The sequence below is a fragment of the Solanum stenotomum genome, chromosome 6 (genome assembly GCF_019186545.1).
Source record: "Solanum stenotomum isolate F172 chromosome 6, ASM1918654v1, whole genome shotgun sequence".
Classification (NCBI taxonomy): Eukaryota; Viridiplantae; Streptophyta; class Magnoliopsida; order Solanales; family Solanaceae; genus Solanum; species Solanum stenotomum.
Window position 1 is genome coordinate 30451100 of NC_064287.1, and position 7656 is coordinate 30458755.

Consider the following 7656-nt stretch of genomic DNA (forward strand, 5'->3'; position numbering starts at 1 on the left):
CCATTAAATCGAACGCCTACGAGTCTAGTTTGCAACACACAAAACCCCGTATCAAATCGACATCAAAGCAAAAAGTTATAAGGGTTTTACTAGGGACTGCCGGGGCAGAATCCGGATCGGGTAAAAAATATGGTATGTCGGCTTATTTAACGTTTTAAGCCATGTAAACATTCCTTTTCAGTTCCAAACCAGAGAGAAAGCTTAAGAGAGAGTTCCTATGGAGTTCTAGCATGATGAAAGTTAGTTTTTGATGATTTCTACCATTAAACATTGCCCCCGTGCCTAGAAACGTAATCCCTACACGTGGCAATCGTTTTTCCCTTCTATTAGCTGCATTTGGAGCTGATTTTTGAAGATATAAATTTGTAGTTATTGGTGTTTCTTCAAGGTTTACACTTGGTTAACTAAGGTAGTCATTTCGGGATCCTTTTATGGTTGTTTTTATGAATTTCTACGGACGTTTCGACAAGTTGGGGCAATATGGAAAATCTGCCAATTTAAGATTAATTATGAACTGTTTATAGGTGCGTACCAGTTGTGTATATATAGTATTTGTGAAGCTTAGGACATAAGGAACAATTTTCGTGAAGGAACTATGGTCTTTCGAGCGTCCATTGGAAAGGTATGTTAAGGTTATTCTCTACTTACAACATGTTACCTTAAAGCTTAGGATAAATGTAATTGGGTTGTTATCCTTGTTACACTTGTAGTCATTATTTTTTATTGTTGGCTACTCGAGTTAATATAATCCTCCCTTAGCGGGATTCTTATTCAGTTAGTAGCATCCCTGTGTTGGACACGACTTAGAGGCTATTTGTATAGGTTGCTTAAACTAAATTGCTCGCTTTTAGCGATTGTATTGTTATTGTTGCCTTTGGGGCTATTGTGCTTAGTTGCAGGAATGTGATCTATGCCTAGAAGGGCTATGTTTTGCCTACAGGGTTATATGGATGCCTAAAAGGTCTATGAGTTGCCTACGTGGTTATATTGATGCCTAGAAGGGCTATGAGTTGCCTATAGGGCTATATTGACACCTAAGAAGGCTATGTGTTTCCTACAAGGCCATGTTGTTGCCTAAGAGGGCTATGAGTTGTCTATAAGCTATGTTGATGCCTAAGAGAGCTATGTGCTGCCTACGGGGCTATATTAATGCCTAAGAAGGCCATGTGACTGCCTACGGGGGTTGGGGACTACCGATAGGAGTATATAGGCTGATTGGCACCTTCCGAGCTTATGGGGGCTGAGTAGGTGGTCTTGTGTGTTGTTTGTACCTACCGAGCTTCTGGGGGCTTGGGTAGGTTGTTGTTTTATTATTTTTGATAAGTTCAGATTTAGGAGCAGGTTGGGAGGTTTGTTACCTTTTGTTGTATATATCTTTATGGGTAGGCTGGGGCCTTGTCCCGCTAATCTTTACTACTCTTAAAGGCTTGCAAACTAGTGTGTGGGGTGTATAGCTACGTTATGATCATACTGGCATATGTTGTTGGTTTGCTGAAGATTGTGAGTTGTTTGATGTAGTGTAATGATATATACCTGCTTTTAGTTTTGGTATAGATATCATGGTGGCCTTGACGGCCCAATCAGGACTTATGTGCTAGTTGGCTATTTATTTATATGATCTCCTGGGAGTAGCTGTTTCTTTTATAGATCAGTTGACAAGGGCCTTGCTAGCCGAGAGCTTAGTTTTAAGCCGAGATATACTTGTTTGTTTTCTTGATTGTGTGTGGCTGCCATGCGCTAGTAGCAAATGGTTTAGCAGGGTCGGCTCGGGCCTGAGTTTTGGCATTAGGAGCCAGTTGCGCCCCTCGAGTTTGAGGCGTGACATCTCCATTGCTACATAATATCATATATCCATGATTTGAATGATAAACCTACAAGAAATTGTAGGGCATGGAGTAGAGCTTCTCTGAAAATGTATGATAAATGATAAAATAGAATTATTAAATACTTTACCTGTTTCAAAAGAATGGTCTAGTTTGACTTGGAACAGAGTTTAAGAAAAGAAAGAAGACTTTTTAATCTTGTAGTTCTAAATTAAAGTTATGTCAAATATACCAAAATGTCCTTTAATCTTGTGGCTTTAACATGCCACGTGAAAAATTGAAGTTAAAGTGTTGCCAAAAAAGGAAAGGGGTCATTCTTCTTGAAATAGACTAAAAAGGAAATTATGTTATTCTTTTTTAAACAGACTAAAAAGTAAATTAGGCCATTCTTTTTGAAACGGAGGGAGTAATAAGTAAAGACAAAATAAGAAAAAAATAATAAAGGTAACGATGCAATCACACCAAATGGTTGTCACACAAAATTGGTTTTTGTTGTTACGTAACAATAGATTTAAACGATACAATACAATAGAATTTAAGTAACACTAAAAAAAAATATTGTATTTAAACTAACAAACCAATACAACCGATAGCAACCACCCGAACAAGGTGTAACTCAATTGATACTCCTATTATGAAAATAATTTGAAAACCAATTAATTGATTTACCATAACAATGTAGAAATCATTTCACTAAAATATTCTAATTACACTCGTATTTATATTTCAAAATTTCTCATTAAACACTTATATATATAGTTCTCACAGTTTAACTAATCAATAAATTAAATTACTCACTAATTTGAAATAGGGATTTTTCCTCCATCCCTACCAAACACTCCCTCCATGACACTGTATTTTCCATTCTATTTAAACACTCATATTTTGTCTTAGTAATCTCACCAAATTCAAATAAATCTAATACTCCACCAACCAAACAGAAAAAAAAGCAAAACAAAACCAACCTCACATTCCCCCATCCCTTTACTTAACAATGGACTATAGTCAAGATTTTTGTATTAAGAGTGACGATCAACAACGATATGATCCTTTGTTTTGGAACATGGCAGAAGACACTCTCAAAGGTAGTCACCATGATGAAGTCAAGAGAATGGTGGACGAGTTTAGGAAGCCGGTGATCCGACTAGGTGGTGGTGAATGCTAACAATAGGTAACGTGGCTGCCATAGCCACCCGGTCGGGCATGGAGTCTGTGAAGGTGGAGCTGTCGGAATCAGCAAGGGCTGGCGTCAAGGCGAGCAGTGAATGGATCATTGAAGGCATGAATAAAGGGACTGATAGTAATGGTGTTACCACAGGTTTTGGTGCAACATCACATAGGAGGACAAAACAAGGTGCAGCTCTACAGAAGGAGCTAATAAGGTAAACAACAATTAGTATTCCCTCCTATCCTTTTCTTTTTTATTTTGTGTTTAATATCCGCATTAAGGATCTGAATTAAGTGTTGTGTAGGCTCCGTTCCGGGGGAGGGGGGATTCCTACTCAGAAGTCAGAGTCAGCTAGGGCTCAAGTCCAAGAACTCGGGTTTAGGACATAGCAATGTCATTCACTGCATTACATCTTTGATGATTTTTTAATTTGTTAAAGGACCCTTTTATTTTTTGAAATTTAAAACTAATTTACTTTAAATCTTTTTATTTTATCCTTAATGACAATCATTTACACGATCATCGTTTTTAATATAAAATGAGAAACAATTTAATTTAGACTTCTCAATATAGTGAAAATCACAACTTTTTTTTTATATAAAAAAAAAATTGCAAAAAATGTATTGGTTCAATAATAAAAATCTAAAGATTAAAATTGTCCAATTCAAATCACTACTATGAAAAAGTTGGAATTATCTACTCGCCGATTTCGAAATAGCTCATAGTTAACCAATTTTTTATGTGATTCACCCCTGAATAGGTTTAGAAACAAATATTAATGTTTAGCTAAAGAATTTATTTATCATTAATTTTTTAAGTGGTGAAAGAGTATTTTGGTCCTTCAACCTTTTTTTAGTTCTTTTCGAGCAACAATCTAGTTATCTTAATTTATAAACAGTTTCCAAGAGTCAAATGATAGGATAACATCAATTACAATTCAATTAGGGAGAACAAAAAAATCAAACAACTTTATATAATAACAAAATAGAAAACTTTGCTAATAGTGTGCTATTATATTTCTAAATCTTGAAATATGCACCAAATCAACTTTTTCAAAACACCCCATAAGCTTTCAAATTGAAAATTTTCTTGTAGCATCATATTCACTAGATTTTTCGCATCTGATAATATAATAATTGCACCTTTGACCATTCCTTTTCCATAGCGTTTTTCAACATTGTACAAATTGCTATTGCTTCAACGAGGATAACCTTCCCTTCAACATTTTTAGTTTAGGACTTCTCGCGTTTTTAATATAGTATATAGAAGTTAGATAGATAGTAGATACATATATAAACTTAATTATTATTATATTATTATTACTGTAAAATATATATAAATAAAAAGGTATTTTCAAGTCTTTTGATTTTTAATAGTATAGAAAGATAGAGTAAGTGAAAGGCAATTTGATCTCAACTACTAATAAGGAACATATATAGTCTTTGACGCTTTCCACATTAAACTAAACAATAAACAAAGGGAAAGGAAAGCATGGGTGGGTGGGGAGTCAAGGAAAAAAATTGCCTGTATTTTTCTTCAAGGATATTTCTTGTTAGATTAAAGTGGTCCAACCATTAACCCCCACAAGTGAAAGTATTGACAAAGTAAAAGTATTGACAAAATATGAATACCAGTGCCTGAGTAATTTCTCCGAAACGACATTTAGTCCTTATTATATTGTTTTAAGGCTGGAGGTTGGCTAATAAAATGTAAGGTCATAATAATATACATGCATGGTGTGTCTTTTAATTTGATTTTAATTGGTATTTATGTGTCTAATTTCTTATGTGCACAAATAGATACTTAAATTTATATAAAGTCAAACAAGTAGTACACGCTTGCCCTACATGACATAACATATAATACGTCACGTAGGACGAGGACGCCAAGTAGAATGATTATGTCTACTTTCTTAACTCTATACATGTTTAACTATTTATTTGTGCACACCCAAAGTTGGAAGACATAGATGATAATTGAGACCAAGTTATAAGACATGTTTATGTATTATGCCTTAAATGTAATCACAATTCTAAATTTGGAAGAAATAGTTCTACAACAGCTATGACATTAGTTTATTATCATTGGATGTAATTGCCCTATAGACTATATATGATATTTATAAATAGTGTAATTGTCACTAAAGACATATTTAACGACAATTATACTATTTTTATTAATTAAAGGGATAAATACCGTTAAAGGATCATTTTTAATATATTAATGGTATGGTATTCGTGCTTTTAGAAGTAGAAGTAGAAGTAAAAAATTGGTCAAAATTGGTTAATTTTCTGAGGAATAAGTACCGCAACACCTCTGGATTCGGTCGTATCCTTCTAAAGACTTAGAAATATTCCAAAACAACATCTTTCAATACTTATCATAAATTGTTTGTTTACTTTTGTTTTTAGTTTATTAAACAAAATGTGTTTTTTTTACGATTCTTTATTTTTAACTTTACACATAATAGGTTCAATTAAGACCACAAAATTAAAGAGCATTATGATATATTTCACATATCTTTAGTTGAAGACTACAAGATTGAAAAATTGTCTTTACTTTGTACATATTTAGCCGAAGCATTTATTAGTGGTTAGATAAATTTTGGACAAACAATCAACTTATTTGATAGACGAAAAATTTATCTAAACCAGGTTTTTGAATGCCGGAGTCTTTGGAAATGAAATGATGTATAGTCATACAAAATTGCCACAATCTGCCACGCGATCCGCCATGCTGGTGAGAATCAATACTCTACTTAAGGGGTACTCTGGCATAAGATTTGAGATCTTGGAAACTATGACAAAATTTCTCAACAATGATATCACCCCATGTTTGCCCGTCCACACTTCATGTGGTGACTTGGTACCACTATCCTATATTGCTGGGCTTTTAATGGGGAGACCCAACTCTAAAGCTACTAAACCTAACGGAGAACTATTGAATGCTGTCCAGGCCTTTCATGAGGTTGGCATTGACACTGGATTCTTTGAGTTGCAGCCTAAGGAAGGAATAGCCTTGGTGAATGGCACTTGTGTTGGTTCTTTATGGGACTAACATTCTTGTTGTCCTTTCTGAAGTTCTATCAGCATTTTTTGTTGAAGCAATGCATGGACAACATATTTTGAATGGAAGTAATTCCTATATTATGGAAATTGATGAAAAACGTAATAAACATGATCGTTACGTCCTTGGAAAGTGTCCACATTGGTTAGGTCCTCAAATAGAGGTGATTAGAGAAGCAACCAAGATGATCGAGAGAGAGATTAACTCGGTTGATGACAACCCTTTGATTGATGTTTCGAGGAATAAGGCACTACATGGTGGGAATTTTCAAGGGATATCAATAGGGGTATCAATGGACAACACTAGGCTAGCACTTGCCTCAATTGGAAAACTTATATTTGCACAATTTTCTGATCTTGTCAATAATGGATTGCCTTCAAATCTATCCGGGAGTCGGATTTCTAGCTTGGATTATGGTTTCAAAGGTGCTGAAATTTCCATGGCCTCTTACTGTTCTGAACTTCAATTTCTTGCCAATCCAGTGACTAACCATGTCCAAAGTGCTGAGCAACACAATCAAGATGTCAATTCCTTGGCTTTAATATCCTCAAGAAACACATCTGAGGCAGTGGACATTTTAAAACTCATGTCTTCAACTTATCTAGTTGCACTTTGTCAAGCCATTGATTTGAGACACTTGGAAGAAAATCTCAAAGCCGCGATGAAGAATGCAGTGAGCCTAGTAAGCCAAAATGGAGAGCTTGATCACCTTTCAATTAGGTTTTGTGAGAAAGACTTACTCAAAGTGGTTGATAGCGAATATGTTTTTGCATATGCTGATGACCCTTGTAATGCTAACTATCCATTGATTCAAAAGTTACGACAAATTTTGATGGATCACGCTCGTGACGAGGAGAAAATTTTAAGTAATTCAATCTTCCAAAAAATCAGTGCATTTGAGGAAGAATTGAAAGTTGTTTTGTCTGAAGAAATTGAGAGTGCTAGATGTGATTTTGATAATTGCAAGTCATCCATTCCTAATAGAATTAAAGAATGCAAGTCCTATCCATTGTACAAGTTTGTTAGAGAGGAACTAGAGATTAATTTCTTGACTGGTGAGAAAGTTCAATCACCTGGAGAAGAAATTAACAACGTATTAATATCCATGAATGAAGGTATGTTGATAGATCCATTACTTAATTGCTTGAAGGAGTGGAATGGTGTTCCTCTTCCCTTTTGCTAGAGGGTAAAAGACCAGAAGCATATATTGCATGTCTATGCAACATAGTCCATATTTATGTTACTATATTAATTATTTATATATAACTATAATAAGTGGTAGTCAATGTTGGTACTTACTAAATAATATCACTCTTTTGTTTTTTGTGTGTGTGGGGATATTTTGGTATTTCAATTTTCAACCCTTGGAATCTCTCTATATACTAGTTTTTTGACACGTGCATTGCACGTGATTACCAATTCATAAAGTATATGTTATAGTAAATATTATTTCTTATTTAAGCGAAGATTTGAATAATAAGCTTAGAACAAAATAATATTGCAGATTCTTTTGTGAATGTTCAATGTGGATCGTCATATATATATATCTTATTCAAGCAAACCTATGAAGATGGTCAATGAAATTTTTTATTAGTTAAA

At 34.4% G+C, this 7656-nt stretch overlaps 1 pseudogene; it reads left to right on the top strand.

Moving 5' to 3' along the window:
• The first annotated feature begins 2817 nt into the window (after positions 1-2817).
• LOC125868651 (phenylalanine ammonia-lyase 1-like) lies at positions 2818-7379 on the top strand (annotated as a pseudogene).
• Positions 7380-7656: the final 277 nt, after the last annotated feature.